This window comes from Emydura macquarii, unplaced genomic scaffold (assembly GCF_026122565.2).
Source record: "Emydura macquarii macquarii isolate MOO-44397 ecotype Brisbane River unplaced genomic scaffold, CSIRO-AGI_Emac_v2 contig_2680, whole genome shotgun sequence".
Classification (NCBI taxonomy): domain Eukaryota; kingdom Metazoa; phylum Chordata; order Testudines; family Chelidae; genus Emydura; species Emydura macquarii.
Genome location: NW_027132817.1, coordinates 243,495 through 270,056, shown reverse-complemented (window position 1 = coordinate 270,056; position 26,562 = coordinate 243,495). Strand labels below are relative to the sequence as shown.

General features: G+C 41.2%; 1 protein-coding gene across 5 annotated transcripts in view; it reads left to right on the top strand.

The window, feature by feature from the left end:
- The first annotated feature begins 472 nt into the window (after positions 1-472).
- Positions 473-26,562, top strand: part of ELOVL5 (ELOVL fatty acid elongase 5) — a 46,264-nt gene continuing 20,174 nt past the window's right edge. The window contains exons 1-3 of one of the 5 annotated variants that reach the window (XM_067565464.1): positions 3,875-3,952; positions 5,114-5,177; positions 5,542-5,625. The gene's annotated coding sequence lies outside the window, so the exon portion shown is untranslated. Of the gene's footprint in view, positions 957-3,838; positions 3,953-5,081; positions 5,178-5,541; positions 5,626-26,562 lie in introns of those variants that run through there. The other 4 variants (XM_067565462.1, XM_067565463.1, XM_067565461.1 and 1 more) reach the window with 4 other exon arrangements.

Genomic DNA, 26,562 nt, shown 5'->3' with positions numbered 1-26,562 from the left:
CTAGAGACAAGGGGGGCCAGGCCCAGCAGCTCCGCCCCACAGCGATCCTGATTGGCCGCCTCCGCCGCCGGCTGATTGGGGTGAGCGGAGACTTTGGGTTTCTTTCCAGCGGGAAACAGCGGTGACGCTCAGGCCAGGCCAGACCCGCCCCCCCACACCGGGAGGGCGGGGCAGACTCTGAGCGCGGCAAGGGACCCGGCCCCCGGTACGGCTCCTATCCTGGATCAGACATAACGGTCCTAGCAGGCGGGGCTGTGGGTGCAGCGCTCCTCCTCCTCCGGGGCCGGGGTCAGCTAGAGGAAGGTCGCGACGGGACGCAACCAATCCCGCGCCCCGCACCGCGCCGCGCCGCGCCCTTCCTCCGGGTCGCTGACCCCGCCAACCCTCCTCGCCCGCCCAGCCCCACGCTAGTCCCCTTCTTCGTCCCCATGGGCCCCCGCCGCCCCTTCGCCCAGCCTCACACCGCCCCTCCTCTGGACCATGCTTCCCCATCCCGGTTCCCATCGGGCTCGGGCTCGGACTCTGCCCATCAGCAGGCGAGTCTCTGCCCTTCGTTCTCAGAGCTCCCGCCCCCCACGCACTGCCCCATATTCAGCCGCCCGCCGCCCAGGCTGTCTCTTTCCTGCCCCTCTGGCCTCCCCGTCCCGAGCCCCGAACGTTCCATTGTCCCACTCCCTGGATTGGCCCTCGCGATCATGACGTCATAGCACCCCCCTTTCCAGGCAGCTTCTCATTTGTCCCTAGCACCATTGTTACGTCACAATCAGCCCACGATTTACTCCAGGGACCGTACTTCCCTCCCTTCCCCCCTCCTTCCTCTGCGCGGCGGCGCCCGCCCGGCTCTTCCCTCCCCGCCTCTGCAGCGTGACAGTACCGGCTGCTGCCGCTACCTCGCCGCCTCCCTCCCCTCAGCACCAGCCGCCGCTGCCCGAAGCTGCTCACCGAGTGACCAGAAGGTGAGAGTCCCGCAAACTTCCCCGGAGCCTGGGGGCCGGGTCCCTGCGCTGCGGCCCCCGCTGCTGCCTCTCGAGGGGGAGCCATAACTTGTGCTGCCCGGCCCGCGCCGCGCCTGGGGAGCGGCGGCCCATGTGGGGTGTTGGCGAGCTGGGCCCCCGCGGGCGCCCAGGCGAGCGGCGGCCGGTGGTTGGTTGGTTGGCTGGCTGGGAGCCGCTGACAGGCACTGCGGGAAGCGGCGGCGGCCGGGTGGTGGAGGGAGCCGGGTGCTGTTTCCAGGCAGCTTTCATGCAAAAAAAAAATCAGCACATTAAAGGGCGGTCTCTGCATCCGCCGCGCATCCCTGGGCTGGCCGGCGGGGCGGTGCTGCCTCCAGGCCCGGCGGGCTGCAGCGTTCCGCCCTGAGCTCGCGCTGGCTCTGGCCTGGGGAACAGGGCTGGGGTGGGAGCAGCTGGCGCTTTTTCGACGGCTGGGAGAACCGCAACAAGTGCTGCTCTTGGTGTCCTGCTGCGACTTGCGGGCATTTCTGCCCCTGTGGCCAGGAACCGCTGCTGCACCGACAGCTGCTTCGGACTCCTCGCCGGTGCCTTGCTCCTGCGGAGTGAGGGGATCGTGCCCATTTCCTAGTTCCGAACGAAGGGCAGCCGTGGTCTTGTGGCCAGCGCACGGTGGCTGGGAACTTGGACTAGCCTAGGCGTTCCGGCTTTTCAGCTGACTGGCTGTGTGGCCTCCGGTTAGCCCCTGCACCTCCCTGGTGGGTCTTGGTTTAAATCCCCAGCTGTAGCATGGTGGTTAGAACGTGCCCCTCATTCCCATCTGTGTGAGATTAACCAGCGTTTGCTGAGCACGTTGGGCTCCTCAAATGGATGGAGCTGTAAAAGTGCAAGGTGGTGTTTCAGGCTGGTGGGTCAAATGAACTTCAGAGAGAAATTTGCTAGATTGACTATTACAGGGGATTTATTACTGGTCTGCAAATAGATGGCCATATGAATGTAAATTGTGATGGTTGGGAACTCTGAAAGTTCTTTCATTGTATGAAATTTAATTAAGTGAAAGAACATGGGGTGGGGAGCGTATAGACCTTCACTTTAAAAAAAAAAAAAAAAAAACAAGCTTAAACACAACCGCTCCAGTATGAGGAAATTTCTCATTACCATGACTACTGCATCCTCTTTAACTTCAGCAGCAGTTGACTTCCTCCTTTCACTTGCTTGACACATAAGTAGAGAAAGAGAGGAAAATATAGAACAGAAAGCAGGGAAGAATTGTTCCCAGAAGGTGTTAATCATGAGGGAATTGTAATCGTTTATAAAATATCCCTAAAGGTGCCCCTGAAAGAGTTAGATAAACGGCTCCTGAGGGAGAGCAAAGTCCCATTATGGTATAAGAAGCTTTCTCTGGAGTTTTCCCCTCATGTGATATAATACTAATCCATGATGTATTTGGATGGAAAGAAACACATTTCAGATTGAACATGCTCAGTGAATAAGAACAACACAAAGATTTTTATTTTAAGGACACACCACAGTGCTTTAGTATCACATGAAGTACGATTTGAGTAGCGGTGACGGGATATGAATAGTATTATGACAATGTAGGTTAGAGCTGGTGGGGAATATTTTGATTAGATGTTTTTCTGCCACAAAATTCCAATTACTCAAAACTGAAACTTTATGTGGAAATGAATCTATTTCTCTGAGAATTTCATTGGGACGGTTTCTTAGGTCTAGGATGGAATTTCTGGTCAAAACAAGAGAGAGACACCAGAATAGCTTAAAAGCCAAGTGGTTAGGGCACTTATCTGAGATGAGACAAGTCCCTGCTCAGAATCAGTCAGAACAGGGATTTATTAAACATTCCTTGGGCCAGAGAGAATCAGGCAGAGCAGGGATTTGAATCCTAGGCAAATTCCATGCCTGTGTGTGAGAGAGAAATGTTTTTTCATGGAAATAGTTCGAAGGTTTTTATTATTCTGCATCAGAATTTAAAAAAAAAATAAAAAAAATCGAAGATCTAAATTTTTTGGCAAACAGGAAACCTTGTTTTCCAGCCAGCCCTAAGACAGATACAGATTAAAAATGGAACAATAAGTAAAATTTAAGGGGAAAATTCTAGGTTAGTGTGTGGCGCAAACCATTATTATATTGCATTTATGCAGAGCCATGGAGGTGTGCAGTCCATTTAAAAACAAGTGGAAAGACTAGGTACCTGTCCTGAATAATTTAAAATCTAAATTAGTTAACTAACACAAGGATTAATAATCAGGTGAAAGAGCAGACAGGATGGTCTACATGACTGAAAGTCATTGGTGTGTTTATGGAAGGTGTGGGGGCATTTACAAAAATACAGACATAATGCCTTTGGTATTGTACAAAGTATTTCAGGGGAAAGGAAAGGGTGTCAGCAACACTATGCATTAAAGTTTTGTGGAAGCCAACTAGTTCTATGTCTTCTCCAGTTCTCAGTCTTTCCATAAACACATTAGTCTTCAAAGCCCCTAATCTGACACTTAAGTATACCCTCCCAGCCTATGTCCCTGTTTGGATTCTTGAGACAAAAGTTCCCATATTACAGCGAATGTCCTTTCAACTTAGGAGGAAAAGTAACATTGTTGCTGTCAAAATACACAAGTCGTATCCTCTGCAGAGATGAACATGTTGGCTGCATGGCACTCTCACCCAGGGCACAAGAGACTGGTATACAGAGCCTAACCAGTTGTGGGGGAGTGCATAATATAACCATTACAACCTGCCCTGTGTCCTAACTGACATCTGTTGGTGGGGGAAATAGTTAAATGCCTGTCTCTGATCAGCAGAGTGTTGATGGCTGCTGGTAAAAGTGCAATGCAAGAGGCTCAGTACGGTTATTACTGACTAGATGAGGGGGGAGGGGTAGACTGATGCTACTATAGAGAAGGTGCTTGTCCATAGAGTAGGAAGCCACTGAAAATGAGTCTGTGCTACCTGAAGTACAGCTTTGCAGCTGAAGCAAAAAGAAGGTAGGTGTATCTGTTTGAGGAAATAAGTACTTGTATTACAATAAATTCCACCAAGGCTTTGTCTAGAGTAGTGTTTTCAACAAAACCTCCCACCATCACATTATCTGTGGTGGCAGCAACTGTTGGAGCAGTAGTGTGTACAGGCTGTTGGCAACTGCTAACATTTTAATCATTCAGTTTATGCTAGCACTGGTGGACTTGACCTGGTGGTGGTTTATGGCTGTGAAGTTCTAATGTAGATTCAGATCAGCGCTGTAGCTTTTTTGGTATTAAGCTGTTAGTGTATACAGGGGCCAGGTATTTAGATTTTCATGATGAGGTAGGGGTTGGTAAAACATCTGAGCTTTTTCTATACTAGTATTTACACCATTGTGCTGCCTCATTGGGTCTTGTGTATGCTAGTAAACTTTATGGCTGTAAGATACCACTGGTGCAGCTTTGCCAATGGTAGCAGTGGTGGAAGCTGTAGTAGAGACAGGAATCGAGTGTTTACCACTGTCATCTAACCCTGTTCAGCAACTATGCCTGAAGTTCTGTAATATAGGTGCTAATCTCTCTAGGACAGTGGTTCTCAACCAGGGTTACACGTACCCCTGAGGGTATGCAGAGGTCTTCCAGGGGGCACATCAACTCATTTAGATCAGTGTTTCTTAACCTGGGGATCATGAGCCCCAGAGGATTCGCAGGACAGGTTTAGGGGGTTGCAAGTGCAGGGGTAGTGTTAGGGATGACAAGCAAGGCACTTGCTTTGAGTCCCATATTATAGGGGGCTCTATGAAGCGAAGTTACATGCCTCAGCTCTGGACAGTGGGGCTCAGGCTTCAGACTACTGAGAAGGGTACAGTAGTCTGGAAGGGTTGAGAACCACTGCTCTAGGGCAGACTAGATAAAGTTGGGGTGGGGAGAGATCAGCATCTTTTGTTGGGGAATTGGGACAATTGCCAAATGAGGACTTGGTGGTGGGGACGGCACCTGTGCTAATGGGATGCAAGCTAGCTGCAAATGTCTGAGTATCAGTGTTTTTCTGAAGACTTTTGATGCCTTTAAACTGCATTGGTTAGTCTAGTGGAAATAACTTTCCACCTTTGTGTAGCATGCCTGAGGCTAATAAAAGGACATTGCACCTAATTTACCAAGTTTACATTTTACGAATGTTTTTAGAGGTGAAGACTTCATTACTGGATAGCAAGACTCATAGGTCAAGTAAACTGAAACAGAAGCCAAGGTATGCTTATGTACCCTTCAAGTAATTCAGTTAAACATTGCTTAACAAAAACACACTGAAAAACTCTTCAAGTATCTTTATAAGTGGCTGTTATGCTTAATGTCTTTATTGAAAATTAGTTAATACAAATCTTTTGCATTTCAATGTGCAAATGTAACTGCAGACAAGGGTAGTAGCAAAAATAACTGACGTGAATTCTGTTGTGTGAGGCTAGGAAGAGACTGAAAAATGGACCTTTTGTTCTGTTATACAGTGTATGCTCTGTTTTAAAATTGTTACATAGTATTTGACACTTTGTATTTTGTATTTTATATGTCCCATCTATTGATATATCAAGTATCTTGCTTGTTACATTGTTTCACAGTTACCGTAATACATTGATGTGGAGAAGTTTAAACAAGGTCAGAGGAATTCTCCTGTCACATACCTGGTCCCTGTTACCACAAAGGTCAGAATCAAATATTCAAATAGGAATTTCCCCTTGTCTATCCATTTCTTTTCCTCTCTGACCTTCATTTTATGTTATCTAAAAGAGGAATTAAATAGAGATGAAGTGATTAATTGAGTTGAAATATGCAATTATGTCAATTAAGAAATATCTAATTTGATAAGAATCCCAAATGGTGGGGCTCCAGACAGACCAGAATATTTTGAAGTGGGTAATCTTTTGATCCTCACTACTTTTGGTGGTTTGGAAATGGAATGGTTTGGTGGTTTGGAAGACTCATGATTTTAAAACTCAGAAGTAGCTTTTGTAAGATTCCAAATCTATTTCATGTGCTTGCTGAGGTTCCTAAAGTAAACATCTCTGTTTTCAGAAATAGGCATTACAATGTTTAGGCCTGGGAAGTTTAAAGTAGCTGGGCTGTATTCTGAACTGCCTGTTGAGGGGAAATGTTTTTTTTGTAAATTACGTTCATGTGATAACTGGGCACCTTCCAGCACTGAACAGCCTCTTTCAATGTCTTCATCACTTTGCTGTCCTGACGTTTGTGGCCTGTTCCTGTCTCACTTCTGCTTCAAAAAGGATTGAAAAAATTACCCAACACCATGCCCAAAGACTAAGCCTACTTACCAGATTGATAGATATAAGTGCCCCATGCTCCATCTCCCAATGGTCAGGTATAACATTCCTTGGTCTATTGCTGGCTGAAATGTGAGCTCCCAATTAATGCCATCTCCTCTGCACAAACACTATCTAAATCAACTGCACTCCGTGTGAATGTGTGTGTCGGGGAAGGGAAAGGGGGTTGAAAAATGATTACTCTGATGCCTGTAAATACATTAACTAATGCTGGGCCTACCATGCACATACAAACCCCTCTGCCCCCAAATGAAATTAATGCTGGGCAGCCCTCTAGCACAGTAAAAACATTTGTTGTCTGTTGGGGTGATGGGGGCTGAGGTTTCCCTCCTCCTGGACTGGATCCCATCCCATGCAGAAACAGGCAGTAATGCAGTGAGGACTGGAAAGGCTCTGGCCAGCCTGAAGAGGTGTGATTGCGAGCCCTCTGCCTGTCTCCCTGATAAGGAGAAGAACCACCTTATCAAGCGGAGTGCCCGTATGTTGGGGGAGGGAAGCTGCCAGCCACCCCATCAGAAGATTCTGAGGGAGGTGTACTGCCACTGTCCCAGTCAAGACCTCTCTTGGGGTGATGGGATCCCACCCCTCCCCCACTTACACAGAATCTTCTTCTGGGATGGCAGAGCTTTTGGGTGGGAGCTGGAGCTCCTAGTGTTCCTTGTTCCACATGTGGTGGCTGTTTCAACACTACCCGAACAGTTGGCAGCCAGGCGCCCTCCTTTCCTAAAGCAGTGGTGGCAGCGCTGCAGTTGTTTCTCTGCAGATGTACAACAATGCTCCGTATTTAATTCCACACTGCCTTTGTAGGTGGAATCTCCACCTTGAGCTGGTTCCCAAGGCTACCAGACTCCATCAAAGTTCCACTTAACGATGTCTACAAGAAATTGCCAAACTAGGTACCTATATATTTTATGATAAAAGTAAGTTTTCTTTACTCGGTCATGCTATGATGTGCAATAGTAGAATAGTGACACTGAGTAACCAGGTAATCTTACTGGGATTGCCTTTTCTGACTGGTATCTTCTCTCAACCTTTCCATACTGCTTTTGTTGTCTCCCTTCATTGTTATTGTCTGAAATTAGTTTGTAAGCTCTTCCTTTCTGTATTGTGAGATTCTTAGTGTGCTCTGGAGAACAGTGAAATATTAATGATGGGGAATGTCATGAAATTGATGATACTTAGTACTTTTCATTCATAGATCTCAAAATACTTCAAGATTGACAATATTCACAGATTGACAATATCCTGAACAAACTGTATGGAATTAAGATAAACTTTATTGAATTAAGTTAACTTTATTGAATTAGGAGTAATACCTTTGGAGTACATTGTATTAAAATGCATTTGTATATGTTTTATTGAGGAATTGTATCACTTCCATGAGAAGGGTAGAAAAATCTCCCGAGAAGCCATCCCCATGGAAAAGGTGTGCATACACTAATTAAAATTGGATTCTCCAGAGACAAAGAAAGGATTTTTGGATAAATAGCCTAGTTTTAAACTGGCTTAGGGCCTTCTTTCTGATCAGGACCCCTGGTCCACAGAGGTCCCTGATCATTTGGGAAAGGTTGAAAGAACTTGGCTTACTGAGGTTCGAGAAGATTGTGTGCTTTTGTGAGTGAAGCCGTGATGAATTTTTTTAATCGCAAAGAATCCCCCTTGTTTGGGGGTTTGAAGGACCGTTTCTGCCAGAATCATTGTTAGGGCTGGGGGTTAACTCTGGTAAGCTTATAAGCATGAGTGTAGTTTAAATGTCTCAAGGAGAGAGCAAGCAGGTGTCCTTGAGCAACTGGTCTGTGCAGGGAATAACACAGCAAAGGCAGGGAACTATACAGCTTGGACAAACCCAGTCAGAAAGGAGAGAGATAAAGGTCTTCACACAGAAAGGCAACAGCAGGGGGCCTAGAAGCCTGAGAGTGGGTGCTGTTGGTGGACCTTTGAGGAGAAATGTAGGTGCAGTTGACCTGAACTGTGATAGCATCATTATCTCCATTTTACATGATGATGATCACTGTACAATTGTAAAATATAACAATTTGTAACATATGATAAATTCTCCTGTTTGCTTTAGGCTTTTCAAATAGCTTGTTGTTGAGAACCTACAAAATCCCTTCACCCTGCAGGTTCTTGCAAACTAATCCCGCACTTTAGCTTTGGAAATAATTGCCATAATAAAATAACATTAGCCAATGCCTACATCTAAAGAACTATTTATATTTTCCAAATTTAGAAGAGTTTGTTTTGCATTCAAATCATCTTGATGAGAGTAATTAAAAATGGTTCATCTAAGTACTGGACTATTTCAAGAAAATGATTAATGGAATGACTTCTACGAGAGGAGGGGGAGAGAGTTGCCTAAATTGTCTTATTTAGGGTTCACTGGTATTGATCACTGTAAATGAGATATTTCTGTGTTTTTAAATACAACTAAGATTGTTGATAAAACTTTGTAGCTGCTTCCAGTGTTTGTGGTTGAATTAAGTTGTTGACAGTGACCCGAATTGCCTTCTGATTCTTACAATGAAAATAACACTTCCTCAAAATCTATTCTAAAGATAAATTGAATAATCCTTGTGGTTTACATATTTACACAATTAGAATCTCTCTATTTAGTGAAATTAACTCTCTTAAAATACATTCCTTGTTTTCTCTGATTGTAAAATAAGAGCTCAAGAACAGACTAGCTGAAAGTAAATGAGTTGTGAAAGCTTCTCCAGTGCACTTTGGTGTATATTAAAAAATTACTTGTATTTCCTTAAGATAGTTACATTAAACGCAAAGTTCGAAGACATTTAGAGAGCAAAACAGCAGTCTAACCTCTCCTTTACTAGCCTTTCAACCTTAGCAGTTAGTTATATAGAATATCTAACTCCGCTTAAAATTGAATTAGACTTTCTGTTTAGCTCAGTATTGCAAGTTAAAACAACAGTGAGTCAGTCTGGGCACTGCATCCACTCTACTGTATCTGGGGATTGTGGTTGCTTTTTAGAAAACAGAACTTTTACCTCAGTGTCCATGCTTCATTAATGGTAGCTGCTTCGATGACCAATGACATTTCTAGATAGTAGGAATAGAAATATTTTACATGGACTCTAGTTTCTCTGAATTTATTAATCTTTCATTTAAATTACTACACCAAACACCTGTTCAACAGATGGGCTATTTTTTTATGATAGTTTGGTTTGTCAGGTTACATGAAGCTTGCAGTAAATAAAGCTGACTTGTTGCTTTTTTGATCTAATGTCAATCTATGGATTAGAGATCTTAAATTTTTCCTGCCATGATCTAAAATCCAACCACTTTGTCTCTGTGATCCCACATCCCAGTATTCTTTGTACCACTTCTGCAGTGATTTAAATGAGGTGCTAATTCTATTGTTACCTCAAAGGGACTCCACTCACTTGTCTCTTCTGCTCACTTCCTTGAGGAGGAAAGTAGCACTCTTCTATCTGTGATTGGAAGAGCAACTCCTCTTGCTTTCTATCTACAGGGTTAGAACTCCTGTTGTAGAATTAAGGCGATAGACTTCAACTCAAATGATGCTGTGGCTGCTAAGGAATATATGGCATAGGGGACTTTTTATTACAGTGTCACAGTTCTTATGGATATTGCTGATGCTTTGAAGGATTTAAGGCAGAAGTCCCCAAACTGTGGAGCATACCCCCGGGGGGGCGTGGAACAACATTTGGGGGGACACAGTGGGGCCCAGGTCAGCCCCCATGAGTGGCAGGGAGGGAGCACCACCCAGCCCTGCCTCCAGCTGTGGCCCCAGCTTCGGCCTCTGGCTCCCAGCCATGGATCCACACCCGACTATGGCCCTGCTTTGGGCCGCGGCCGCCAACCCCAGTTCTGCTTCCAGTCCCAGACACAACCCCAGCCGCGGCTTCAGCCTAAGCCCTGGTCTCCTGGCCAAGCCTCAGCTCCAGCCTAAGACTCGGGCCACAGCTCTGGCCCTGGCTCTGACCATGGCCCTGCTCTCGGCCCTGGCTCCTAAGGGAAGGTAAGGGAGGATGCAAGACATTAAAAAGTTTGGGGACCACTTGTTTAAGGCAAATGGCCATGTACTGAGATAAGGAAGTAAACATTTAATTTCTTAAACCAGCATAAGACTTACAGTATCACTTGGATTTATGCCTTTCATTTCAATAAACTATTGATGAGATAAGTGGCTTTCCTTTGCTTCCACTTTTAATGTTATGTTACATTTCATGTTCCTTTTTTATTATATTTAAAGTGTTAAAACTGAATCTTTAAGTAGCAGGTATTTACAATGAAAGTCTAATTGTGTGTTTTTCTTGAACTACAAGCTTGTAGCATTTATTCTCTCCTGACCACAAATGCACTTGCTGGTACCAGCTCTGAATTGTTTGTCCCAGACTAGGGCAACAGATCTGTCGATCAATCCATCCTTGTACAATGGCTTTTTAGTTTCTGTTAAGCTTTACATTTGTCATGTGATGAGCACAGTTCATTGCATGCATCAGTTCCTGATTATAGGAAAGGCAGCTCTGTTTGTTACAGCGATCAGAATTTCCTGTTCACATTGAAAATATGTATTTTCTGTGTAGGAGACTGACACTTAGTCCAACAAGCCTAGGTTTGTATCTACCATTTTCCTTTTTTGTCACTCTTTCATCATTTCTCTGTCTATAAAAATGTATAGCTGTAAACTTATCTATGTGATCTGCTCAAGTGGCTTTGACAATTTCTTCCATGTTCATTATTTTAGTAATAATTCTAATTGATGTTCACACTTTCCCTTATTCTTTAAGGACATTCTACACAGTAACTGTAACCAGGTTTCATTATCCATTCACGACATTATAATTTGAACCAGCTGTGCCCACACAGCTGCTCTTTTTGCAACGTGGTCGCATTTCTGCCTCCATACCCACTATACTGCCTACCAGTGTTTGTGTCCATGCATTCTCAGAAAATCTGGGCAGCTCTCCTATAGTCCCTTGACCGGGGAATGTGCATGGGAAACACACACATAGAGAGCAGCATCAGGAGCCCATGGGACAATGCACTCTGGCACTCCCTACCACACAGAGCTAGGAAGTAGTGTTACTGGCCAAACTGGCTACATATGCATGTCCAGGAAACCCAGAATGATCAGTTTATAGGAGGACAATCCTGTTTCAGCCTAGATCAATGACAAGGGTAAGCATTAACTGCTACCTTTATTTATGGAATATTAACTATATTGTGTGGGCAAAAACAATGTTTAGTGTCAATTGTGTCATTGAGGCTATACACTTTGTTACGTTATAGTGAAAAGAGCACCTACCACTATCCTGACTTTTGACCCTTCGCCAGGTACCTATATAATTCTGAAATCTTCAGAACAGTCTCCCGAGCAAGACAAGGTTCAAATCTATTGTGACAAATTCCTGAAACCTATATCTTCATTGCCTTTTGTTTTGTCCTTTCAAGGGCAATAATAATCTTACTTTGAAACAGAATCCAAAAGAAGAACTTGGCACTTTAGTTTAGGTCTGACAATAGAACAAAAATAGCTTGTGTAGGTATTAATTTTTTATCCTTCTATTGATTTCTCAGTTTCCCATTACTGGGTGGTTGCACTGGAAGTGGGGAGGAGGATGTGTGTAGGGAAACACTAGCATTATTTTCAAGGTTTTTTTCTATAACTCTACCTAAAATCAACTGTCTAGTTGGCACATGTCTACTCTATTCCAGTCACTATATTATTTTTATTATAAAAATATAATCATGGAGCAGTTGCAAGACCATAGCTAAGGTTGCACAGGGTAATTTGTTCGTTCATTCACTCATTCACTCACTAACTCTTTATTGCTGGAGAGAGGGAAAGTGAGGGAAAGAAGAGACGATAATATTACTCAGGGAAGAGGAAAGGGATACAAGACCACTTCCCTGTTCAAGAACTTATTGCTGTTGTTCACTTTATTTATATATAAAATGTCATTGACTGATGCCAAGACTGTAAGTGAATGGCCAGTTTGAGGTGATTTAGGGAGAGATACAGATTATCCTTCTCCCCTACCCCCTCCCCCCCTTCATCTTTTTCCTGGCTTTTCTTTTCCTGCTTTTATGTCTGCCAGTCCTGTCCCATGACTGTCTGTCAGTCTCTCTCTCAAACGTTTATTTTTAAAAGCCATTTTCCCAGTTACAGGAAATTCTTTGGGAGTTTGTCTTGCAAAAGCAGATAGGCCAAGGTTGGGTTGTGTGCTGAGCTGCAGCATGGAGAGCCCCATCTTTGATCTGGGAGCAAAGGCAGGGATCAGGAATGCTCCTTAATGCAGTACAGATTTTTATCAAGCATCCCCAGCCAGGCTGCACCTAAAATCATTGGGGTGCAGCTTAAAAATTCTCCTCCTATAGTTCATTTAAATAAAACTAGGGACAGTTTTGGTTTTTCTCTTCCATGTTCTCCAAATGATCAATTCTTGTGTGGGGGTTAGTGAACTCCGGAAGGGCGATTAGCCCTAATTATCTAGAATAACACTATTATTTTCTAGCATGTCTGTTTTATAAATAGCACATAGGTGCACAGGGATTAGGTACCATAGTGATGGGCACTTTTTAGAAAAAACTTTGATAGTTGGAATTCCTTTTTAATTTTTATTTCTTGATAAGCAAAATGGTTTGGACCAAAAACATTTTTTTTGCTTTTGAAAAGTGGTAAGCATTAGAATTGCAGTGATGGGAAAGGGTAAATGGGAACGTTGAATGAACAGTAAAGTTTTAATTAAAAAAGTCCCGTTGTCTGAAATAATACAGCATAAAAGTTGTCCAGTCAGCTGCAAAATCTATAGTGTATACAAAGTAGGCACATGAAAAGGGAAGTGGTATTTTGGGTACTTGGAGTATTTAACTATGGCCAGGTCTACACTACAAACTTGTATCAGTATAACTATATCACTCAGTGCTGTGAAAAATCCACACCCCTGAGTGATGTAGTTATACCAACCTAATCGCCTGGTGTAGACAGCGCTATGTTGATGGAAGAGCTTCTCCCCTCGACGTAGCTACTGCCTCTTGCAGAGGTGAATTAGCTTCTCCTGTTGGCATAGTAGCGCTTCACTAAAACTTCACTGGTGCAGCTGTGCTACTGCAGCACTGTACATGAAGACAAGCCCTGTGTTTCCATTGCTATAATAGACCTGAATAAAAGTTGCATGTAATTGCTATGAATACATAAATGATTTTTGTGGATAAGATTAATGATTTAGGTATGAGCAGAGAGTTATGATACGTGGTATGATCATAACAATACCTCAGACTCCCTATCAAATTTGGCCTTATGTAGATTGCTATTTTTACAGTTTGGCTTAAATCACTGCTGTGGATGTCGATTTTCATTTTATTAAGGTCTGTATCATAGGGCACAAAGCTAACTCCTATAAATACAACCCCTTTGCTCCAGGGTCCTCCATTTTTGGTTAGTCTGAAAGAGGTGAGAAGGTATCCTCACTGATTCAGAATGATCTGGATCACTTGGTAAACTAAGTGCAAGCAGAACAATGTGTTTTAATATGGCTAAATATAAATATGTACAGCCAGGTACAAAAAATGTAGGCCATACATGTACAAGGCCTTTATTGCAGTCTATAAGTACCTAAAGTGGGGAACAAATATTTAATGGGCTCTTCAATCTAGCTCACATGATTCAATGATTGGAAGTTGAAGCTAGACAAATTCAGACTGGAAGTAAGGTAAACTTTTAATGGTGAGAGTAATTAACCATTGGAACAATTTACCAAGGGTCATGATCAATTCTTCACTGAAGACTGGATGTTTTCTAAAATATATGCTCTTGGAGTTACTTTGCATAAGTTCTATGGCCTGTGTTATACAGGTGGTCAGACTAGATGATCACAATGGTCCTTTCTGGCCTTGGAATCCATGAATCTGTTCTGTCATGTTTGGCTGAATCCCTATATTTAAATTTCTATTATTATTTTTTTCTGTGTACTAGATTTTCATCAGTCATGTTCTTCTCGGAATGTGGTATGTTGTGTTTGGGTTGCACCAAAACACTGGAAGTTAGCTTTCTTTGAGAAGTCTTACATTATATTTGGTCTTTTCACAGCTAATATTCTCCTGTGCACGTTTCTGTCCTGTCAAAAATCTGATTCTTGAGTCAGATCCATCTTTGTTGTCTCTTGTTCAAGACAGAAGCAAAGTAAAATACCTTTTTAACAAATCAGCAATTTCCTTAGTCTTTTGAACACTCAACCAGGTTTGTCTTTTTCTTTGTTTGTGCAACATTTTGGTTCACCTTCTGAATATAGTCCCAGAAAACAGAACTCCTTATAAACTTTACTTGACTATGTGTTTTTTATTTTTTCCAATTTTTATTTTTAACATTTTTGCTCTCATGATTTTACAGTTCTTGCAGTCTGCACCAGATCATCCATATTTTTAAAGATATGCATATAACATACATCTGTTACATGCTATTAAACAGATGCTAATGTGGTTATACAGACATCTAGCATTTGTCTAGTGTATATTTATCCTCCTTTTTGCTATAGTATCAGAGCTAGTCTTTGCTTAAAACGTAGGTCAATATAGCTACTGGACTCAGGGGTGTGAAAAATCTGTATCCCTGAATGCCATAGCTATGTCACCTTAGTCCAAGTGTAGACACAGCTAAGTTAGTGGAAGAATGCTTTTACCATTCTACCATGCTTTGACCTAGCTACCACCACTCAGATGTGGTGTTCTTACAGTGGCAGGAAAAGCTCCTTCCATCACTCTAGGCTGGGCCTACACTACAGGGCTATGCCAGTATAGCTATGGTGACGTACCTATGACGCTATAGTGTCTGCAGTGTAGACACAGTCTCATTATCTCTTAACGTCAGACTAGTGGATGTGGTACCTTAGATTTATGTAGCAAAGCTTATGCAGAGGTGTTTTAGCCTGGTGTACCTTGTTTTAACTAAAGCATGGAGACTGCCTTTCAGAACACAAGATGGCTAGAAGATGAAGTTGAGGTCTGTCTTCTGCTTCTTAGATAGGTGTTTTAGTTTTTAGTGTCTTCCTTTTTGAGCAGACTTTTATTCCAAAGGGCAGTGTTTATCCCATCAATCATTGAATTTTTGGATTGATGCATTAAAAATAATAAAACCTTTATCTATCCAAACTTTAAAACTTGGGTTTTAGTATAATTGGCTTTTTCGTGGAAATATGACACTTTTTTTTTTAATGGAAATGATAATTTTGTACTTGTTTTGGGTAATTGGATTATCTTGAAACTCTTGTCTGTTTTGTGGTGCTGCATGATTAAGACAAATTATTCGTTGTTACCAAAGCATTTGACCCCACTTACTGGAAGGAAAGACAAACTGCTGCATTTCAGCTTGCAGAAACTAAATTTTGGGGAAACCAAAAAATTACCCTTGCATAGTGCCAGAGGCTTCACCAGTGGACCTCTGTGAATGCCCATCCTGTGTCTGAAATCTTAACTTCTGGGGGTCACAGGAAGACTGCAGCACATTTTGCAAGTTCAGGGTTTCCCATAAAGCAGCACTTTCCAAAGTGTGGGGAATGAAAGACTAGCTTGGAAGATGTTAAAAGCCGACATTCATACAACACTCGGCAGTGTTGCAGCATGTGACTAGTTGGCTTTTTTTGTGAGGGAGGAGGGGAGTCCAGTTTTCAAAAGCTTGGGAAATGTTAAAATGTAGTCATTGTATATTTCATTTTGAACACCCCCATTTTCATTGAAAGCCTCCCCCACGGCTTGATCCAAAAATCTATTACTAGCAAATATAACTTAAGCTTCTATTAAACTTATGCACCCCAGGAGTGAGAGGAGAGGGAGAGGAATGGAAAATTTTATCAGCTATATCCTCCACCTAAAAAGACCTCAGTGGTTTTTTTAAATGTACAATTTGTGGCAAAGTTTCAATATTAGGATTGCACTAAGCATTCCCACAGGTTCTGTTGAGTCAGTTTTTCCCTCTAGTTTATTCATGCCGTCTCTTGCCTGCTGATCTGTGATCACTGCACAATACAGGATGTTGCAGTGTTTGATGCATCTTGGAGCAGAGGTCTCTGATGAAAAATTGTCCTGAAGCACAGTCAACATCTGCATAAGGAGATCTGCAGATGAAAATATTTCTGTTGTTACTCCACTGTTGAGTGTACAGCTTTCAGTGGGGTAATTGATGGAATTCAGCATGGAAAATCCCATGTCAAATCAAACTATTTGTTTAGTTTCCCACTTCTGGCAGAAGCCAATATCATGTGCTTTTGATAAAGGTGAAGATCCCCAGTAACCCATCTACTGTAGCCAATTTTTCAGTGGTAAAGGGAGAAAACATATGGGTGAGAATTCCTGGTCCGCACAGGTGATCACCCTACACCTGGTATTATGAGATTAGACTATTTTATTATCTTGCATAGCAACCGATGTTGGTTGATAATATTCACCCCTCCTTAAAAGTCCAACCATAGTCATTGATTCTGAACTGCTGTGACAGTAAATTTCATGAGTTGATACATGCTGCTCCAAGTAGTATTTCCCTTTCTTGTTTTCAAATTTACACTGATATTTTTACATAATATACCGACACTTGATGAAGAGAACAAAAAGGAGGAAATGATCAGTTTCATTTTGGCCTTTATAACTTTGAACGAATTCCACAGTTAAGTCCCTTCTAGCTGATTTTTAACCACTTTACTGGGTTAAACGATCTTAGTTTTTGATAGTGAGTGCCAGTCCTGACGTACCTGTATTCATGATCGTTGCCCTTCTGCCGATGGGTTTGATCTGTCCTGTACCTTTTTGAAAAAGAGCTTGTGACAGGGCACATTGTTCCAGAAGCGTGTGTACCATTTTTCAAAATGACACAAATTTTTGGTACTTTAGATAAAAACAACTTTTTTTTTTTAAACTTCCAGCTCTAGGGTTACGTTTTGAGCAACATTTGGTGATGTCATAAAGACTGTTATTGGACTCCTAATTCTATTTTCCTTCTTCCCTTCCCACTCCCACAATTACGCCATCATGTTTTGTCTGGGGTTGGCTGAGGCATTCATGCTTCCTTTTTAACAGTACAAAGGGTATATGAGAATACTTTTCTCTATTGTTCAGTGGCCAGGAGCGAACAGTGTCCATTGGCACAATGTCAACATCTTAGAAGGAAGCCTAGCAAGCAATGGTGCAACCCAGTTTATATGGTCTTAAATAGTTATATCTTACAAGAACTCAGTGTTGGACTATTAAAGAGATCTTAAATTTAGTCTCTCAAAGTGTTCTCCTGTGTCCCCAGCCACAACTGGGGATGCTGTGATGCTGTAACTGGTGTTGCTATATATCCCTCCGTGAACACATTATCAACCTCCTCTCTGCTCTGTCACCCTTAACTACCTTCCATGCCTCTTCCCATTTGTTTCCCTGCTTTTTATTGGATTACAGTATCTAGTCACCATATAATCCCTGGATAATCTCTTTATAACTAATCTGGTTTATTGGATGGCTATCTGCTGAGCACTCTCTTGCAAAGCACAGTATTTTGCTTGTCCAATAGGAGTATAATTACTCTTATCCTCTGACCGAACAGAAAGTTCAGACTTTGAACCAGTAAATCAAAAGACATGAGTAAGGCAGCACCTAAAATCAAAGCTAGTTCCTATAGGTTCTGGTTTTGTCCTTGACTGTCACTTTATAAGATATTTTTTCACAGTTCTGTTTCAGACTTGGCAAGATGCCATTCAGAAGCTGCAAGAGCAGGATTTGTACAAGAATAAAAGGGTATACTGGTAATGAATGTCCTTTTACAGCTGTTAGACAGTACAGTTCTGCCCAAGCTTCTCAGGCATTATGTAGGAGTAATCTTCCTCCCTTCTCATCCCCTTCCTTCCCCCCCCCCACCCACCCACCCAATCTTCCATCTGAAATCCTTTACTAGTCCATTAGGCAACCAAAGATGTAGATTTCTTATGGACAAAGGGCATAAGGGCAATTCTCTTCTTGTATGGCAATTCTCAATTCTGCTGTTCTTTGTAGATTTCTGGATAGGCCCAGAACTCCCATTGATGGTAGTGGGAGTTGTGCTTGTAGGGAGAATGCAGAGCAGAGAGGATGCTATCCAGAGCATACCTTCCAGGTACATGAATTTTCTCGGTATTTTAGGAGTGGCCACATGATTGGACTTGTCACCTTTGGACCTTTAAGCTTTCTTTTCAGTAAGTGTTTTCCATGAATACCTGTGACTTGCAGCCATGGAACTGAGTGCCTTCTGGGAGAGGACAGCTTAGCCTGTGCACTTTTGACCATGACTTCAGGACACACTTTTTCACTACCGTGTTGGAGGTTGAAGAGTGAGAGGTTTTGTTTGGAAATTCACAAATAACCTGAGACTCAAGTGGTCTAATTGATTTAAAGAAGAGAGAGCGAGAGATTAAAAGTGTTTGCGAAACATATCAAGCCTTACACTCAAAAAAAGCAGAGCTTGCTAGGAACGGGGGAGGATAGAATAGTGAGTTTGGGCTCAGACCACAGCCCTAAAATATTAAGAGGAAGAATTTGTGATGGTTTTAAACACACTGAGAAGCTGAATAAAGACCTAAGAACCTCAGTGACTGATTGGACACAAGTCTTCAGTGATAGAGTGGCTGCAATTTTCTATCTAGAAGAAATATGAGGAATAATTAGATGGCGATAAGCAGATGAAATGCCTCCTTTTCATAGGTAAATTATTTCATTATATTATTCGATGGCATCTTGGAAGGCATGCAGAGGCAATTTAGGATTGTGGGGGGAAGTACGATGGCTCGGTAATATTAAAATCAGCAACAGTCGAACAGTTAGTGTTGATTATTGTATTTTTAGGTTTCAGTGTTAATCAATTGAGAGATAAATGGGGCAGCCCATCTCTTGGCTATTATTTTAGGCTGTTGGCAAACTTGGGAAGGTAACACTACAACAGTTTTTACTTCACTTGTATTTTGAGGGTTATCTTTGAAACCATAAGTGCTAGAAACATCATTTTAAAAAATTAGGCCAAGATTGTTAAAATTAGGTGCTATTATTTATTTACAGGGTCTGCTCTATGCCCCAACCTGAAACCAGTCCTTTTCAAGTGACCCATTTGGTGTGCTGAACCCCAAAGGTTCACAGAGTTCCACAGGGGCAGACCCATGGCCTCTGGGACTCTGAAACTGGATCTTTGGGCACCAGCAGTTCCTGTCTCTCGCTCTGGCTCCCTGTAGAGTCCAGCCATCAGACTTGTGCTTTACCCCATCAGGGCGCAATGCTCTGAGTAAGTATTTGCAGTGACAGCAAGCAGCCTTTTCAAAACAAGGTAATAGTTTATTAGTGCTCTGGCATACAGAATTTGAAAGTCCTTAAGTTGGTATTGAGCAGCAAAGGTTAAGATCGGGGTGTGGACATTGCCAGGGCTCCCTTGAGCCATGCTGCTGTAGGAACTATCTCCACTTCCTTTCTCAGTCTCTGTTTGTTTTCTTTTTCTTTAGTCCCAGGAGAGAGCCCTGTGTCTTTATGAGCTCAACTTTGAATGCAGCTCTTCCCTTTGATCTCCAGCTCGGGGCCTTTGCTCTGCTTCCATGTGGAGAGCTATGCGGAAATCTCCTTCCTCTTGGCTGTTGGTTGCTACGTGTGAATGTTTTGGCCATTGATGTTTCCATTGCCTCTTCCAGAGCCTCCATTCACATGTGTAGACTTTACTCTGGTCTCCAACCACGTGGCTGTCTGAATCCAACACCTTCTTTCTTCCCCTTACACTCAGTGCCTAGCAATGCAAAGCCCAGAGGGAAACTGAGGCGCACAAAGGAATCATAAAAATATCAGCAAAATTCCCACATTTGTCACAGGTGTCCACGGTTAAGTTCCTAAATCCCAATGAAAGGGCTGAATAAGTGGCATGGTTTTTAAAAGTGCTGAGCAGCCAGATACTCTCACTGATGTCGCTGAGTGTACATCTAGACTGCAGCTGGGAGTGTGCGTCCCAGTTTGGGTAGACAGACATGCACTAGCTCTGCTTGAGACCCCCAGGTATGTACTCGAGCTGCAGCCCATGTTTCCCCCAGCTACAGTGTTATTTGTAGTGTGCTAAATTGAGCAGAGCTAGTGCATGTCTGTCTAACCGTGCCAGGAAACAGGCCCTCAGCTGCAATGCAGATGTACCTTGCCAATGGCTGGCTGCTCAACATTCCCAAAAGTCACTTGATTTATTTAATTCCTCAGCTAGGATTTAGGAACCTAACTTTAGTCACCTAATTTTGGAAATCTTGTCCTTTGACTCCAAAGCATAATTCTGTGGCAAAAGGAGAATTCTACTACTCTGCAGAATGAAGAATACACAGGGCACTGATTATAAGTTCTTAAAGCAGGGACTTAACTCTTGATGTTTGGGATGTCCAGCCGCAAATGCATTTAGCTTTTTAAGAAAAATTTAAGTTGACAATTAATCTTTGGACCTGGAAACACTAACTAAAGTAGTAAATGTATAATAATTTGATCAAGAATGTTTAGAATACAGCTTGTTTGACATAAAAAATACATACTTTTGATTCAAAATAGTGGGAAAGAACTTGTTTTATCACACTAAAAAATTTGGGGAAGGATACTTTGTCACATTTAGTGTAGTTCCTAGTCAGGGACATATAAGGAGGGAGTTAAATTCTGTAGCTAGATGGATTGGAAGAAACCCAGCTGCACTTTGAATTGTTGCAAAGTGTATTGTTGATGTTATCCCTGCTGAGTGAGATTGTTCATAAAGTCTATGCACAAAAGTCAGAGTACAAAAACAACTGGTGATCACTGTGCAGCCTTTCACCTGGATTTTTATTTGGTGTGTGGATCAAGGTGAATCAGTGGTCATCTGTTCCTGGATTAAATTGCAGAGTAGCATTAATCCCTTCACAGATGTACGAGGTGACATTTTATCCTGATTTTAACATCACACAGGACAATAGAATGAAACCATTCAAAATGCTTCATTGGACATATTTTACATTATTTTCATTGTCTGTCTGAATGCACTGCAGAAATCACATGACTTGGAACTATATCCAAGCTGAAGATTTGTTTGGAAGGGTTATCTGCCTGAGACAAAGCATTTATTTAAAAGGGAAATCTCCCAAAGGCTACACCTATTCATTCAAAATACATTTTTTTAAAAAATATCTGGGTAACTTTTTAAAGATTGATGCTTCCCAAAGACAGTAATAGCTTTAAAAATGCAAACAATAAAAGGATGGCCAAAGAAACATGATCCATTGGAACATTTGTTATGGTGTTTTTTTTAATAATACACTATATTAAAGAAGACCCATACTTAAAATCATCTGTAGTATGACATGTATTTAAATTATGGTATTAGCATTACCTTCTGTTTGTAGTTCTACAGGAATTACTTATGACACTAAACACTTACGTGCTTTTTGCTTAAGCCTGTACCAGCATGAATTATGTGTTGTGTGAATGTAAAATTGCAGGATGGAAAATTAAATTCATAGTGTGATATTAAGATTAATTTAAGATGTGGCATACAACAAAAAGAAAATAAATATTACCTCCTTGGAGTTTTGTCATCTGTTCCCCATCTGTGATTTAAAGAGCAGAAGGAAACACTGATATGGAATGGAATTTTAGAAGACTACATCCAAAATAGCCTCCCTTTTCACTTGTAATCTGCTTCATTAACATAGAGATTTGGAAGACTGCATGAGAGGAGCTCTATCACCCAAGATCTTTCTGTCAGAAATATGCCAGATTTAAAACAATCCAGTGTAAGAGCATACTCATAGTACAGGTCACTATGGATTTCATGGGACCTACCACAGGTATCAATATTTCACTTAAGCAGGGAAGGGTAGTAGTGGGGAGGGAGTGTTTAAAAACATTGGGTCATGCCCTCCACGAGTGTAAATCAGTGTAACTCCCTTCCAGCTAATGAAGCAATGTTGATTTATGCTAACTTGAGGACCTGGTTCATTCTTTCTAATGGAGAAGAGGTTTGGAGCATTAATCGTTGTAGGGGAATATTAAAAAAATAAATAAAAAGCTGAAAAGATTTGAATACTCACATCATTTGGGTTAAGGTCCGTAATCTGTTCCAAGTCTTTCCTACTGATCAGTTTTCATGTCGACATATCATCTCCTATTGATTGGGTAGAGTTTGATGCTGATTGCCACTTCTGTCAGTAGGTAGAACAGTAGAAACTGTCATGACCTTGATCTGTCCTATCTCAACTGGCTTGAGTTCAAGTTTAGTCTTCTTTTGAAAAGCTAATGCCTAGGTTGAATTTTAGATTGCATTATCTCATGTCCCATTTATAACCTGTCTGGATGAAATTGTTCTGTAGAGTATGACAATACTGCCACTCAAGATACAGAAAGCAAATAATCATGAACCATGGAGTTCATGTATAAGTAGAGAGAACTGCACTGGCCAAATTGGACTACCTGTGTCAGGGCTGTAATGATAACACTTTGCTCTGGGAAGAGGAAACTAGAGTGTTTATATAGAGTGTTCTGGCAATACAATGAGGGAGATTACTACTTCCACCCCCATGATCACACAGCTGGCTTCAGCCTTTCATCATAGTAGAGTCTTTCTGGGCCTTCTTCCCTATGCATCCAAAACTGGCTGTGCTATCCCAGATGAGGTTTCAAAATGGTGGTAATACCCTTCTGATGCAATTTAGGAACCTGTTTACTGCCTTTGGTTCAACTGAACAATGCATTCTCATCTTTACATTCCTGCCAGCTTGAATCTTCATGTTTGTTAATAGACTTCGGTTCTTCATTCAGCAGTGTGCAATTCCCATAATTATTTTATGTTTTATATTGTCAAGCATTTTTTTACATTGAAGTCTATCAGATGTTTCATAGACTACTTATGAGGTGTTCACATATTTCTGAAAACTTTCACAACTATTGCAAATGCTGCTGTCTTTGGCCAGTTTTGCCACTTTACAGGCACAATTTGAGAACAGATTATTTGTGGCACTCTATCCAATGGTCCAGTGTAGTTTAGATAGATCTCCTATAAATATTGTTAGTAGCCCTACTGATATTTAAAAATTAAAAAAAAAGATATTGCTAGATCACCAATTCTTCTAAAATTTTACTATTTAACTCTTTGGAAATGCTACTTCTGGTGGTATTGACCGTTTCACCCACCTTTCCCTTATGATAGTCACCCAAATTATACCTTGCTCTTGCCTTTCTTTTTGAAAAGTTCAGGAGCCTTTGCCACCCATCAGTACTGTGCCTGAAAACCTGATATTAATGACAGGTTAACTATATGCATACCTTTGGTCTTTGCTGATCTCCCTTCAGTAATCTAGGATATAACCATTTCCAGTTCAAGAATTTGTTTGGACTCAGTATAATTTTGTGAGGACCCATGCTAGTGGTTATCCCCTGCCTACATGTACAGTACAGTTTTTATTGGCACATGTTCAGTCTCCCTTAATATGAATGTCTGGGAACTTTGCTGTAGAAATCTATTGCATATGCCTATTGAAGAATTTCTTGTCTCTCTAAAAATTATATGTAAAAAAAACTTAGCGTCTCTTGACTGTTCTTAAAAAGACCTTGAAGCTTAGCAAAAGAGATCAATCACCTTCAAGTGTGTAGTCAAGAGGGCTTAGTATGTTTCTGGGATCTAATTCAACTCCCTCTGGTTTGGGGCCTCTCTCTCCATCTGGAAAATGGTGATAGAATCTGTTTGCCTAAATCCATAGGAGACTGTAAAAACATAAGATAGTTAGGAAATAATTAATGTTTGTAAAGCTCTTTGAAGATGTAAAGTGCTATATATGGGTTAAGTATTTTGTATCTCTAGAGAGTTTTATCAAGATGTGGTTTGCCCTGGATTTGCAGTTTCTATGCTCAGGAATAATTCCAGAGGGGTAGCCGTGTTAATCTGTATACAGCAAAAACGAGAGTTCTGTGGCACTTCAAAGACTAACAAATTTAATTTTTGTAGGCATAAGCTTTCGTGAGAATCAGCTCACTTCGTCAGATCTATCTCTACATCTGACAAAGTGAGCTGAGTCTCACGAAAGCTTATGCCTACAAAAATTAAATTTGTTAGTCTTTGAAGTGCCACAGAACTCTTGTTGTTTTTGCTGTATACAGGAATATCACTCATTTCCTCTATTTAGTGCTTATATTTGACAAATTGCTGCTCCAACCATGATTATTTTCCAATGCTAGAAAATATGCCTGTTACAAGATCTTGAATATCACACAGATAGAGTTTTTACAACTTGCTTCATATCTCGAGGAAGCTGTTGTTCTGAGTTGGTGGAACACTTTTTTCTTAATTAAAGAACTTCTGTAGTAACTGCAGCAGTTGAAGCAGTTTAATTTTGTATAGTTATTGGCAAGAAACTTGAAGAATGTTCCCATGACCGTCTGAAACAAAAGCTGACTGTTTGAAAAGAAATTCATTTGTGTAATAGAAAAACAGAGTGAAACAATTTGTTTCTGCAGATTGACACCAAGGCTAGTTCTTCCTTCATTTGTACCCTTTTATTCTACTACCTGATGATAATGGAACAAAAAAAGGTTACATTAGAGAAGCTAACTTGTGAGACTTCTGCAGTAAGACTTACTGTGGAATTAGTTTCTGTTCTGTTTGTGAATAGATGGAAAAGTAAGTTCACTTTGTGTTTTCCTTAGTTACCCACCACTTCAGTACTGTGCAGTTTTTTAAATTCCTTCGCTGTTTCTGCCTTTTTGCTTAAAGAAATGATTGACACTATAAGTGTGACAAATCAGTTTTGTATATGAATTCAAAGGAACTAATGACTGACTTTTAATATTTCTCTCGTATTCTTTAGCTTTTTTCTTTAAAGAAAAATAGCAGAATAAGAAGTAGATTGTGGTTTAGCCAATGATAGTGTTATATAACTGAATCAATTGCTGTTATATCAAAGTAATGACTAATAAGATGAGCAAATGGAGATTTCAAAGATAAAATTGATGTCCCGCTAGGGAATATTGCTCCTGTGGGGCATCTAATAACAGAAGGACAGAAGATTTTTCCACATCAGCTGATTATCTTCTGGGCACTTAAATTCCTGGCCTTATTATGTACAGTCTTTAGAGTGTTTTATGTTTCCAATCTGAACAGGGATATTGCAGCATAGCCTTTTCTGTTCATTTTTATTATTCACAGGATACCAGTATATAAGGGTATCCAGGACATTTATATGTGCATTGGTAATTTGTTTAGATCCAAATTTAATTTAATTTTAAAATTGTTGCATTCTGAGGGAGAAGCCTCTGTGGTTTGTTTCAGTAACATTGTTTAGTTAAAATTTTTTAAGAAGATTGCATTGAAATGTAAAAATGTATAAAAAATAGTAATGGAAAATGGAGAAACTAATGCCGCAATGGATTCTAAATACCCAAAATTATTTTAATCAATCACTTTATCCCAAGTGGCTAAATCCCAAGCAGACTTCTGCATCTGAATATGATCCAATGCAGAGAAAATATTGTCTATGCTGCATTGGAGATCCTGCTAAAGGGACTTCAGTAGTGGGTCTCTGCAGAGCAATGAGGGAAAGATTGATGGAGTTGGGTGGGTGGGTGTGTGTGTGTGTGTGTTCCCTCCCAAAACGTGTGTATAGAAGTGGGGGAAGACCTGTGATTCCTTCCAAGTCTTCTGTCATGGAGTGGAGAGGGGTATGGAGAATAGAAAATACAATGTAATTAGAAGTAGACACATTTTTTTGTTTTCTTTGCAACAAGGGAAGTAGAAGCTGCCTTATCAAAAATGAAATTCCAGGTATTAATGTCACTGTGCACATGGGGAGTATCCCACAAACCATTATTGAACATGGTGAGATGAGGGATGCCTTTCCCCAGCTGAGGGTGGTGGTGGAGGTAGATATTAACCTAAATCACTGAAGGGTTTCTTACCACAGTACGTTAATCTTTTTTGGGTTAATAGCCTCACCTATTTTGGAGGCGTACAGCTAAAAGAACAAAGAGATGTTGCCACCTGTTAAGACTTGTTTTAATATTTAAATTAAAGTTCTGTAAACTCTACAGTTTACACGGAAATGTAAACGCTTGAAGAAAAAAAAAAAAAAAAAACACATCCCCGGAAGTGTAAATGTTCTATCAGCTTATTTAGAAATTCTCTTGCCAGAGCTGTTTTGGCATCAGCTCTCAGCATTTGCCCTTGAGCTGCCTTTTTTTAATTGTTTCAAACTTTCTGTGCACTGTTCAAGTAGGCTTTTGTCTTGGACATCAAGCAGTGAGATTAAACCATATCTGATAAGGCTGTTAAAGTTTTCGTTAGCTAGGGACCAAGTG